General features: G+C 44.3%; 7 non-coding genes and 1 pseudogene across 7 annotated transcripts; all 8 read right to left on the bottom strand.

Moving 5' to 3' along the window:
* Positions 1-448: 448 nt before the first annotated feature.
* On the bottom strand, positions 449-567 carry LOC116712131 (5S ribosomal RNA). The gene has a single exon (XR_004337440.1). It is a non-coding gene; the product is annotated as a 5S ribosomal RNA (ribosomal RNA).
* A 571-nt stretch (positions 568-1138) lies between these two features.
* LOC116712771 (5S ribosomal RNA) lies at positions 1139-1257 on the bottom strand. Its single transcript, XR_004337666.1, has one exon. It is a non-coding gene; the product is annotated as a 5S ribosomal RNA (ribosomal RNA).
* A 6422-nt stretch (positions 1258-7679) lies between these two features.
* LOC116713093 (uncharacterized) lies at positions 7680-7788 on the bottom strand (annotated as a pseudogene).
* Positions 7789-9011: 1223 nt separating this feature from the next.
* Positions 9012-9130, bottom strand: LOC116712971 (5S ribosomal RNA). The gene has a single exon (XR_004337740.1). It is a non-coding gene; the product is annotated as a 5S ribosomal RNA (ribosomal RNA).
* Positions 9131-9701: 571 nt separating this feature from the next.
* On the bottom strand, positions 9702-9820 carry LOC116712124 (5S ribosomal RNA). The gene has a single exon (XR_004337439.1). It is a non-coding gene; the product is annotated as a 5S ribosomal RNA (ribosomal RNA).
* A 756-nt stretch (positions 9821-10576) lies between these two features.
* On the bottom strand, positions 10577-10695 carry LOC116712824 (5S ribosomal RNA). The gene has a single exon (XR_004337689.1). It is a non-coding gene; the product is annotated as a 5S ribosomal RNA (ribosomal RNA).
* Positions 10696-10918: 223 nt separating this feature from the next.
* Positions 10919-11037, bottom strand: LOC116712967 (5S ribosomal RNA). Its single transcript, XR_004337739.1, has one exon. It is a non-coding gene; the product is annotated as a 5S ribosomal RNA (ribosomal RNA).
* A 756-nt stretch (positions 11038-11793) lies between these two features.
* On the bottom strand, positions 11794-11912 carry LOC116712818 (5S ribosomal RNA). The gene has a single exon (XR_004337687.1). It is a non-coding gene; the product is annotated as a 5S ribosomal RNA (ribosomal RNA).
* Between the last annotated feature and the right edge of the window lie 588 nt (positions 11913-12500).

Here is a 12500-nt window from a genome sequence, read left to right as displayed (position 1 = left end):
TCCATGTAGGGTTAAGCGTGCTTCTTTGTGGGGGTAAAACATTGAGGGACACTTAGTTGTGTCCCTCAATGTGAAATATTTTAAAGACAGCAGCACCAAAAGGCTTACAGCACCTGGTGTTCCCAGGCGGTCTCCCGTGCTTCTCCGTAGGTTTAGTCGTGCTTCTCCGTAGGGTTAGTCGTGCTTCTCCGTAGGGTTAAGCATGCTTCTTTGTGGGGGTAAAACATTGAGGGACACTTAGTTGTGTCCCTCAATGTGAAATATTTTAAAGGCAGCAGCACCAAAAGGCTTACAGCACCTGGTATTCCCAGGCGGTCTCGCGTGCTTCTCCGTAGGGTTAGTCATGCTTCTATGTAGGGTTAAGCCTGCTTCTTTGTGGGGTAAAACATTGAGGGACACTTAGTTGTGTCCCTCAATGTGAAATATTTTAAAGGCAGCAGCACCAAAAGGCTTACAGCACCTGGTATTCCCAGGCGGTCTCCCATCCAAGTACTAACCAGGCCCGACCCTGCTTAGCTTCCGAGATCAGACGAGATCGGGCGTTCTCAAGGTAGTGTGGCCGTAAGCCACAATGTGCTAACAGGAACAGCTTTTCATAAGGCAGCAAAGCCAGTTGACACTTTGTTTCTTTTTGCTTTGATTACACCTCTGTAGGGTTAGCCGTACTTCTCCGTAGAGTTAGCCGTGCTTCTCCGTAGAGGTAACCGTGCTTCTCCGTAGGGTTAAGCATGCTTCTTTGTGGGGGTAAAACATTGAGGGACACTTAGTTGTGTCCCTCAATGTGAAATATTTTAAAGGCAGCAGCACCAAAAGGCTTACAGCCCCTGGTATTCCCAGGCGGTCTCCCGTGCTTCTCCGTAGGGTTAGTCGTGCTTCTCCGTAGGGTTAAGCATGCTTCTTTGTGGGGGCAAAACATTGAGGGACACTTAGTTGTGTCAATCAATGTGAAATATTTTAAAGATAGCAGTACCAAAAGGCTTACAGCACCTGGTATTCCCAGGCGGTCTCGCGTGCTTCTCCGTAGGGTTAGTCATGCTTCTATGTAGGGTTAAGCGTGCTTCTTTGTGGGGGCAAAACATTGAGGGACACTTAGTTGTTTCCCTCAATGTGAAATATTTTAAAGACAGCAGCACCAAAAGGCTTACAGCACCTGGTATTCCCAGGCGGTCTCCCATCCAAGTACTAACCAGGCCCAACCCTGCTTAGCTTCCGAGATCAGACAAGATCGGGCGTTCTCAAGGTAGTGTGGCCGTAAGCCACAATGTGCTAACAGGAACAGCTTTTCGTAAAGCAGCAAAGCCAGTTGCCACTTTGTTTCTTTTTGCTTTGTTTACACCTCTGTAGGGTTAGCCGTACTTCTCCGTAGAGTTAGCCGTTCTTCTCCGTAGGGTTAAGCATGCTTCTTTGTGGGGGTAAAACATTGAGGGACACTTAGTTGTGTCCCTCAATGTGAAATATTTTAAAGGCAGCAGCACCAAAAGGCTTACAGCACCTGGTATTCCCAGGCGGTCTCGCGTGCTTCTCCGTAGGGTTAGTCATGCTTCTATGTAGGGTTAAGCGTGCTTCTTTGTGGGGGCAAAACATTGAGGGACACTTAGTTGTTTCCCTCAATGTGAAATATTTTAAAGACAGCAGCACCAAAAGGCTTACAGCACCTGGTATTCCCAGGCGGTCTCCCATCCAAGTACTAACCAGGCCCGACCCTGCTTAGCTTCCGAGATCAGACGAGATCGGGCGTTCTTTTTTTTTTTTTTTTTGTCCTTTTGTTTATGAAAAAATTCAAAAGTAAAAAAAAATTTTTTTTACAATTATTTACAGTGAACAAAATGAATAACAAAAATTTTAAATTACTAAAAAATAAAACAGATTTCAATCATTAATGTGAAAAAAAAAGAAATCAATAGAATTAAATTAATGCAAAATAAAATTTGAATTAAAATATAATTGTTTACGACAAAACAAAGTAAAAAAAAACATATGCACAAATCTCATTTTTAAACAAAACATACGCAAATAAAATAAAAGAATACAATCATTAATTGTAATATACTAAACAACAAAAGTTCAAAAAGACCATCCTTGAAAATAAACACATTTTTTAAGAGGCCCAAACATATTTTCACAAAGTCCCTTGCTGATGCTATTTACTGTTTTAAGATGATTTTGCAATAGTCCTGAAAAAAGCTTCCAACGGTCCACTTTCTTGTTATCATAGAGTTGAAGATTTCTGGAAATGTAGATGGTGTGCCTGGCCAGGGAAAGAATGATGTTACAGAGATTAAATTGTGTCTTTGTTAGATGTCCGAGAGAAGATGCGATTCCAAAAAGTCTGATTGAGTCCCAGTTGTTGTCGTCCGATGTAGAGATGTTGTTGATGATTTGATGGATCTTGTTCCAGAAGAGGGTGCAGCCGGGACAGTGGAGGAACAGGTGCTCTAAAGTCTCGGGGTCTGAAAGACAAACTGTACAGTCTCTGCCATACTTCTCCTTGTTTATCTGGTGCAGGATGACGCCCGTAAAAATTCTTCTGTGCCTTAACAGAAAATCGGTGTTGTTGGCTTGTTGATGACTAAATTTGAGCTGTGTGTTTGACCAAATGTTGTAAACCGGTATACTGGGAAATATTTTTGCCCATTGCTTATGAGCTGTGGGTTCTTTGCTAATGTGTGAAACTAATAAACGGTACCATTTTTTTGTTGTCACTAAACTGATGTTTGTTTTCTTATCACCAATTGATAGAAGGAAAGTCGGGACGTCATCCTGCATCTCCTGATGTCGTCTTCTCCTGCCAATGATCGAGGAGCAGTGGAAAGGCAAAGCGGCCTGGATCTTTTTAGCATGTTTAACTAAGATATGTTTTTTATAAGGCGTTCTAGATAATCTGAAAAGGTTGAGTATTTTATTGATATCCACTGATCCCCGATCATTCAGAACCTGCCCAAAGGTGTGAATACCGGCTCTCCTCCAGGACGGGAGACTTAGCATCCTGCCCTCACAGACCACCTCAGGGTTGTTGAAAATCGGCAGCGAGAGACAAGACCTGTACTTGACATGCGTGATGAGTTGAAACCTAATTTTGTTCCAGGCTTCAAGACATTCTGTGAATAAGTCGTTAGACTGTATTAGTGTTGGATCAGAAATTGAACATAGATTATAAATGTTTTTTGTACCAAATGAGTTGAGACCGGATAGAAAATAGTCATGCCAAATGTGCTTGATAGGAGAAGTTAAGAGCCTGGTGATAAGTTTTATTCGTATTGCTTGTTTTTTTTGATTGAATGTCAACTAATTTGAGTCCTCCTTCTTTAGGCGGAGCAATCATTGTTTTATGGCTGACTAAATTGCTTCTGCTTTTCCAGATGAACAAAGAGATTTGACTGTTAAATCTGTTGAGTACTTGTTTTGGGAGATCATAAACACTGAGTGGATAAATGATTTTAGAGATGATTAAACTGTTTATTATAACTACTTTCCCTTTGATGGTTAATTTCCTTTGATTCCAGAGATTGAGCTGTTTTTGTATTTTGTTTATGATGTTTTTCCAGGTCTCGTCTCTCGCCGCTCTCCACTGCTTACCAAGGTACACGCCCAGGACCTTGACTGTGTCCTCCACCTCCCTGAACTTCCACCTTCCCGATGTCCGAGCCGCCCCACCACAATACATTATCTCAGATTTGGTTGTATTAATTTTTGCTCCTGAAGCTGAACCGTACGTTTGTAGATGTTTCATAACCAATTCTAAACTGTTTTCATCTTTGACTGTTATTGAAGTGTCGTCTGCAAACTGAAATATTTTACTGTCATTGCCCTGTGGTGATTTTATTCCTTGAATATTTTTGTCCTGTCTAATCAGGATGGCGAGGGGCTCAGCCACCAGGCTGTAGAGCAGGGAGGACAGAGGACACCCCTGTCTGACTGACCTATGTAAACGGAAATAATCTGTGAAATGACCATTGCATTTGACCTTACTTTCTGCTTTTGAATATAATAACTGTAACTTGCTGATAAATGATTGACCAAATCCAAATTTATTTAAAACTGCCCATAAGAAGTTATGTTCCACCCTATCAAAAGCTTTACTAAAATCTATATTTAGAAATATGCCTTGTGAACTGACCATGGACTGGATAGTATGATTTATTGATAACACTGTATCTGAAATGTTTCTTTGAGGAATACCGTAAGCTTGCGATGAACTGATTAAAGTGCCTATTACTGATTTTAACCTGTTTGCTAGTATTTTGGAATATATTTTGTAATCTGTATTTAATAAACTAATGGGTCTGTAGTTTTCCAAGTTATTCCTGTCACCCTTGTTTTTGTAAAGAATGGTTATGACTCCTTGGGCGAAGGTCCTGGGCGTGCACCCTGTTTGCTCCATGACAGAAAAAACCCGCAATAGTATTTTACTTATTGGATCTTTGAACTGTTTATAAAATTCAGAAGTAATGCCATCATGTCCAGGACTTTTATTATTATTCAATGAGTTGATAACGTGTTTAATTTCTTCCTCTGTCAATGGAGCATCACAACAGAGACTGTCTTCCCGAGAGAGTGAGGAATCGATCACACCGACAACCTGATTTATTTTATTGGTAGAAATGTTTTCACTTGTAAAAAGATGTGAATAAAAAGTCTGAACCGTTTCTAAAATACTTGTTATGTCTGACACCTTTTCTCCCTTCTCATTTAGCAATTCATTTATTGTTGCGTTAGCTTGTTTGCGTTTCTCTTGAGCCAGAAAGAAAGCTGTAGATTTTTCTCCTTCTGTTAAATATTTTGCTTTGCTGCGAATAATGGCTCCTTTACATTTATTTATTTCTATTTGCTCTAGTTGTTTTTTTATTATCAAATAATCTGTTATGTCTCTGCTTTGGTCATTTTCTAAATGATCTAATTCACTATTTAACTTTCTTCTTAAAATGCATTCATTATGGAGTTCTCTCCGTTTTTTCTGTCTGCTATATTTTATGGAAAGGTTTTTGACTCTTTGTTTGGCCTGATCCCACCACTCTAGCAGGTTGTCAGTGTGATCCATTTCCCCACTCAGGGTCTGCAGCAGGATGCCAATCTCACCTCTGTAAGCCTCATCCTGAAGAAGAGCAGCATTCAGACACCAGAGACCCCCATTTCTGATGCCTCTTCCCATCTCAACCTGCAGGAAGGAATGGTCACTCCAGACGTTGTCCCGGATGAGACAGGATGACACCTCGGGGACAAGAGAAGACGAGATCAGGCACAAATCAAGTCGTGATTGTTTCAGTTTTCCTAAAATGACCTGTTTTCTGGTAAATTGTTTTTTACCTGGGTGAAAAAGTCTCCAAATATCTATCAAACTATTTTGTGTAATAATGTCAAAAAGTGTGTTCCTGCTATAATCCTCAGAAAATGTGCAGTTATTTGAAACGTCAGATTTTGTTAGTGTTATGTTAAAGTCTCCTATTATGATACAATTTGTAACTATCCATTGTCTTAAACCAATAAAGAACTTTTTCCTGTGTGTATCTATGTTTGGTGCATGAATATTAATTAACCTACATGATTTATTATTGTAAAAGAAATCTATTATGATAAGTTTACCCTGCTTATCTTTATGAATTAAATGACAATTGTTAAACAGACCCTCCCTCATAAAAATGGCAACCCCACCCGCTTGAGTACTTGATGTAGATGAAAACATTTTCCCTTTCCATTTATGTGACATCTCTTTTTCTTTTGAAATATCCCACTTTGTTTCTTGTAGACAGAGTATATCGAAATGCGATTGAAAAATGACTGCGTTCACCTTTTCTTCCCTGTTGAGCCCACGGGCATTAAGCGAGAGAAGGAGCATTAGTGTTAAGTGGAAAAAAGTTGCCATAGTCATTTTTTTACTTTTCTTTTGGGTTTTGTTGCTAGGCTTGCCAGTCTTTTCCTAGTTTGTATTATTTTTGTAAGATCAAGATCAGGATCCGACTCTACATAGTCCACTATTTTGAGCGTTCGCGGCAAAGCGCTCAGCGGGGTCCGAAAAGACGGCAGATGGGTCGGCGATAGAAGCTGCGAGTTTCCTTCGGCTACAGGGGGAAGAGGCGCAGCGACTTCTTCCCGCTCCTCTTCGACTGTGTTTTTACCGTTTTTGGATACTTCGCCCATAGCCAGCGCACCGGACACCTCTGCGGCCGGCGCTCTGGCCACAGACCACTCAGCACTTGGCATGCACTCGCTCAGCTCTTCCTCACCTCCCTCCACCTGCTCATTCTCTTCCACTTCCCCCTCCATTTCGCTTTCCTCTCCGCTCTGCGTATCAGCTTCCTTGAAGTCCGCTGTCAGACCCTGGTCTTGATCATCAGATTCACTTAAGTTGCAAATGCATTTATCTATTTGATTTTGGCAGATTTGACATTTCTTTTCCTGTTTTTTTTCCGAGCATTCTCTCACATAATGCCCCTGGACTCCGCAGAAATGACAGCAAAAATCAGGACAGTCCCTGACAATGTGGCCCGGTTGTAAACATATCCTGCAAACTTTAACCTGTCTATCATGAATAACTCTGAAATATTCTGGACCAAGAGCTGTGTTAAATCTGGCAGAATAAGGCAGAGACTGTACAGTTTCAGTAAATTTGACTTTTACAAACCGTGTTCCATCGGCAATCTTCGTTCCCGGCCACACCCGACGCTTGATTTCTGACACTGCTTTAACTCCCCAAGTATGTAACTTGCTTAAAATCTCCTCGTCTGTGATGTAAGCTGGTAACGTTAAGAAGGAGACCACCAGTTCATCATTTATAAGTTCTTTGGCGTGTATTGTAGATGATCCCATCTTGAATCCGTCCAAAAGTCTCTTTTTTGCTTTTTCATTGCTTAATGTGATTTCAAATTTCTTGTCCGATAATACTCGACATGCTAATAAACCTCCACACAGAAAGCGTATGTTTTTCATCAGGTCTAGCACTGAAATCTTTTCGTCTCCCACAACTTCAATCTGGACCGTGTTTTCTTTTTCAAATACTCCAGTCATTTTCACTTGTTCGAAGCTTGTTTCCGTGTTCCTTTCCAAATTGTCCAAAACCGAGGGATCCGTCCGCTTGTTCTTTGACAACTCCATTACAAAAAGGAGAAAACCCCTCCCCAACAGTAGAAAACTGTGGGGAGGTAATTCTACAAAATAAAAAAAAACACCAAAAAAGGTTCCAAAATCCAAAAAAGAACGAAAAAACAGAGCTGCAAAAAAAATGTTACCCCTACCGCTGTGCAAACAAACAGCTGACTAACGCAGAGTGGGCGTTCTCAAGGTAGTGTGGCCGTAAGCCACAATGTGCTAACAGGAACAGCTTTTCGTAAAGCAGCACATCCAGTTGGCACTTTGTTTCTTTTTGCTTTGATTACACCTCTGTAGGGTTAGCCGTGCTTCTCCGTAGGGTTAAGCGTGCTTCTTCGTCGGGTTAAGCGTGCTTCTTTGTGGGGGCAAAACGTTGAGGGACACTTTGTTGTGTCCCTCAATGTGAAATATTTTAAAGGCAGCAGCACCAAAAGGCTTACAGCACCTGGTATTCCCAGGCGGTCTCCCGTGCTTCTCCGTAGGGTTAGTCGTGCTTCTTCGTAGGGTTAAGCGTGCTTCTTTGTGGGGGCAAAACGTTGAGGGACACTTTGTTGTGTCCCTCAATGTGAAATATTTTAAAGGCAGCAGCACCAAAAGGCTTACAGCACCTGGTATTCCCAGGCGGTCTCCCATCCAAGTACTAACCAGGCCCGACCCTGCTTAGCTCCCGAGATCAGACGTTCTCAAGGTAGTGTGGCCGTAAGCCACAAAGTACTGCCAGCTACAGCTTTTCGTAAAGCAGCACATCCAGTTGGCACTTTGTTTCTTTTTACTTTGATTACACCTCTGTAGGGTTAGCCGTGCTTCTCCGTAGGGTTAAGCGTGCTTCTTCGTCGGGTTAAGCGTGCTTCTTTGTGGGGGCAAAACGTTGAGGGACACTTTGTTGTGTCCCTCAATGTGAAATATTTTAAAGGCAGCAGCACCAAAAGGCTTACAGCACCTGGTATTCCCAGGCGGTCTCCCGTGCTTCTCCGTAGAGTTAGCCGTGCTTCTCCGTAGGGTTAGTCGTGCTTCTCCGTAGGGTTAAGCATGCTTCTTTGTGGGGGTAAAACATTGAGGGACACTTAATTGTGTCCCTCAATGTGAAATATTTTAAAGGCAGCAGCACCAAAAGGCTTACAGCACCTGGTATTCCCAGGCGGTCTCCCGTGCTTCTCCGTAGGGTTAGTCGTGCTTCGTCGTCGGGTTAAGCGTGCTTCTTTGTGGGGGCAAAACGTTGAGGGACACTTTGTTGTGTCCCTCAATGTGAAATAATTTAAAGGCAGCAGCACCAAAAGGCTTACAGCACCTGGTATTCCCAGGCGGTCTCCCGTGCTTCTCCGTAGGGTTAGTCGTGCTTCTTCGTAGGGTTAAGCGTGCTTCTTTGTGGGGGCAAAACGTTGAGGGACACTTTGTTGTGTCCCTCAATGTGAAATATTTTAAAGGCAGCAGCACCAAAAGGCTTACAGCACCTGGTATTCCCAGGCGGTCTCCCGTGCTTCTCCGTAGGGTTAGTCGTGCTTCTTCGTAGGGTTAAGCGTGCTTCTTTGTGGGGGTAAAACATTGAGGGACACTTAGTTGTGTCCCTCAATGTGAAATATTTTAAAGGCAGCAGCACCAAAAGGCTTACAGCACCTGGTATTCCCAGGCGGTCTCCCGTGCTTCTCCGTAGGGTTAGTCGTGCTTCTCCGTAGGGTTAAGCATGCTTCTTTGTGGGGGTAAAACATTGAGGGACACTTAGTTGTGTCCCTCAATGTGAAATATTTTAAAGGCAGCAGCACCAAAAGGCTTACAGCACCTGGTATTCCCAGGCGGTCTCGCGTGCTTCTCCGTAGGGTTAGTCATGCTTCTATGTAGGGTTAAGCGTGCTTCTTTGTGGGGGTAAAACATTGAGGGACACTTAGTTGTGTCCCTCAATGTGAAATATTTTAAAGACAGCAGCACTAAAAGGCTTACAGCACCTAGTATTCCCAGGCGGTCTCCCATCCAAGTACTAACCAGGCCCGACCCTGGTTAGCTTCCGAGATCAGACGAGATCGGGCGTTCACAAGGTAGTGTGGCCGTAAGCCACAATGTGCTAACAGGAACAACTTTTCGTAAAGCAGCAAAGCCAGTTGCCACTTTGTTTCTTTTTGCTTTGATTACACCTCTGTAGGGTTAGCCGTACTTCTCCGTAGAGTTAGCCGTGCTTCTCCGTAGGGTTAAGCATGCTTCTTTGTGGGGGTAAAACATTGAGGGACACTTAGTTGTGTCCCTCAATGTGAAATATTTTAAAGGCAGCAGCACCAAAAGGGTTACAGCACCTGGTATTCCCAGGCGATCTCCCGTGCTTCTCCGTAGAGTTAGCCGTGCTTCTCCGTAGGGTTAGTCGTGCTTCTCCGTAGGGTTAAGCATGCTTCTTTGTGGGGGTAAAACATTGAGGGACACTTAGTTGTGTCCCTCAATGTGAAATATTTTAAAGGCAGCAGCACCAAAAGGCTTACAGCACCTGGTATTCCCAGGCGGTCTCCCGTGCTTCTCCGTAGGGTTAGTCGTGCTTCTTCGTAGGGTTAAGCGTGCTTCTTTGTGGGGGCAAAACATTGAGGGACACTTAGTTGTGTCCCTCAATGTGAAATATTTTAAAGATAGCAGTACCAAAAGGCTTACAGCACCTGGTATTCCCAGGCGGTCTCCCATCCAAGTACTAACCAGGCCCGACCCTGCTTAGCTTCCGAGATCAGACGAGATCGGGCGTTCTCAAGGTAGTGTGGCCGTAAGCCACAAAGTACTGCCAGCTACAGCTTTTCGTAAAGCAGCACATCCAGTTGGCACTCTGTTTCTTTTTGCTTTGATTACACCTCTGTAGGGTTAGCCGTGCTTCTCCGTAGGGTTAAGCGTGCTTCTTCGTCGGGTTAAGCGTGCTTCTTTGTGGGGGCAAAACGTTGAGGGACACTTTGTTGTGTCCCTCAATGTGAAATATTTTAAAGGCAGCAGCACCAAAAGGCTTACAGCACCTGGTATTCCCAGGCGGTCTCCCGTGCTTCTCCATAGGTTTAGTCGTGCTTCTCCGTAGGGTTAGTCGTGCTTCTCCGTAGGTTTAAGCATGCTTCTTTGTGGGGGCAAAACATTGAGGGACACTTAGTTGTGTCCCTCAATGTGAAATATTTTAAAGACAGCAGCACCAAAAGGGTTACAGCACCTGGTATTCCCAGGCGATCTCCCGTGCTTCTCCGTAGAGTTAGCCGTGCTTCTCCGTAGGGTTAGTCGTGCTTCTCCGTAGGGTTAAGCATGCTTCTTTGTGGGGGTAAAACATTGAGGGACACTTAGTTGTGTCCCTCAATGTGAAATATTTTAAAGGCAGCAGCACCAAAAGGCTTGCAGCACCTGGTATTCCCAGGCGGTCTCCCGTGCTTCTCCGTAGGGTTAGTCGTGCTTCTTCGTAGGGTTAAGCGTGCTTCTTTGTGGGGGCAAAACATTGAGGGACACTTAGTTGTGTCCCTCAATGTGAAATATTTTAAAGATAGCAGTACCAAAAGGCTTACAGCACCTGGTATTCCCAGGCGGTCTCCCATCCAAGTACTAACCAGGCCCGACCCTGCTTAGCCTCCGAGATCAGACGAGATCGGGCGTTCTCAAGGTAGTGTGGCCGTAAGCCACAAAGTACTGCCAGCTACAGCTTTTCGTAAAGCAGCACATCCAGTTGGCACTTTGTTTCTTTTTGCTTTGATTACACCTCTGTAGGGTTAGCCGTGCTTCTCCGTAGGGTTAGTCGTGCTTCTTCGTAGGGTTAAGCGTGCTTCTTTGTGGGGGCAAAACATTGAGGGACACTTAGTTGTGTCCCTCAATGTGAAATATTTTAAAGACAGCAGCACTAAAAGGCTTACAGCACCTAGTATTCCCAGGCGGTCTCCCATCCAAGTACTAACCAGGCCCGACCCTGGTTAGCTTCCGAGATCAGACGAGATCGGGCGTTCACAAGGTAGTGTGGCCGTAAGCCACAATGTGCTAACAGGAACAGCTTTTCGTAAAGCAGCAAAGCCAGTTGCCACTTTGTTTCTTTTTGCTTTGATTACACCTCTGTAGGGTTAGCCGTACTTCTCCGTAGAGTTAGCCGTGCTTCTCCGTAGGGTTAAGCATGCTTCTTTGTGGGGGTAAAACATTGAGGGACACTTAGTTGTGTCCCTCAATGTGAAATATTTTAAAGACAGCAGCTCCAAAAGGCTTACAGCACCTGGTGTTCCCAGGCGGTCTCCCGTGCTTCTCCGTAGGTTTAGTCGTGCTTCTCCGTAGGGTTAGTCGTGCTTCTCCGTAGGTTTAAGCATGCTTCTTTGTGGGGGCAAAACATTGAGGGACACTTAGTTGTGTCCCTCAATGTGAAATATTTTAAAGACAGCAGCACCAAAAGGGTTACAGCACCTGGTATTCCCAGGCGATCTCCCGTGCTTCTCCGTAGAGTTAGCCGTGCTTCTCCGTAGGGTTAGTCGTGCTTCTCCGTAGGGTTAAGCATGCTTCTTTGTGGGGGTAAAACATTGAGGGACACTTAGTTGTGTCCCTCAATGTGAAATATTTTAAAGGCAGCAGCACCAAAAGGCTTGCAGCACCTGGTATTCCCAGGCGGTCTCCCGTGCTTCTCCGTAGGGTTAGTCGTGCTTCTTCGTAGGGTTAAGCGTGCTTCTTTGTGGGGGCAAAACATTGAGGGACACTTAGTTGTGTCCCTCAATGTGAAATATTTTAAAGATAGCAGTACCAAAAGGCTTACAGCACCTGGTATTCCCAGGCGGTCTCCCATCCAAGTACTAACCAGGCCCGACCCTGCTTAGCCTCCGAGATCAGACGAGATCGGGCGTTCTCAAGGTAGTGTGGCCGTAAGCCACAAAGTACTGCCAGCTACAGCTTTTCGTAAAGCAGCACATCCAGTTGGCACTTTGTTTCTTTTTGCTTTGATTACACCTCTGTAGGGTTAGCCGTGCTTCTCCGTAGGGTTAAGCGTGCTTCTTCGTCGGGTTAAGCGTGCTTCTTTGTGGGGGCAAAACGTTGAGGGACACTTTGTTGTGTCCCTCAATGTGAAATATTTTAAAGGCAGCAGCACCAAAAGGCTTACAGCACCTGGTATTCCCAGGCGGTCTCCCGTGCTTCTCCGTAGAGTTAGCCGTGCTTCTCCGTAGGGTTAGTCGTGCTTCTCCGTAGGGTTAAGCATGCTTCTTTGTGGGGGTAAAACATTGAGGGACACTTAGTTGTGTCCCTCAATGTGAAATATTTTAAAGGCAGCAGCACCAAAAGGCTTACAGCACCTGGTATTCCCAGGCGGTCTCCCGTGCTTCTCCGTAGGGTTAGTCGTGCTTCGTCGTCGGGTTAAGCGTGCTTCTTTGTGGGGGCAAAACGTTGAGGGACACTTTGTTGTGTCCCTCAATGTGAAATATTTTAAAGGCAGCAGCACCAAAAGGCTTACAGCACCTGGT

This window comes from Xiphophorus hellerii, chromosome 2, assembly GCF_003331165.1.
Source record: "Xiphophorus hellerii strain 12219 chromosome 2, Xiphophorus_hellerii-4.1, whole genome shotgun sequence".
In the NCBI taxonomy this organism is placed as follows: Eukaryota; Metazoa; Chordata; class Actinopteri; order Cyprinodontiformes; family Poeciliidae; genus Xiphophorus; species Xiphophorus hellerii.
This window is presented reverse-complemented; position numbering and strand designations above follow the sequence as displayed.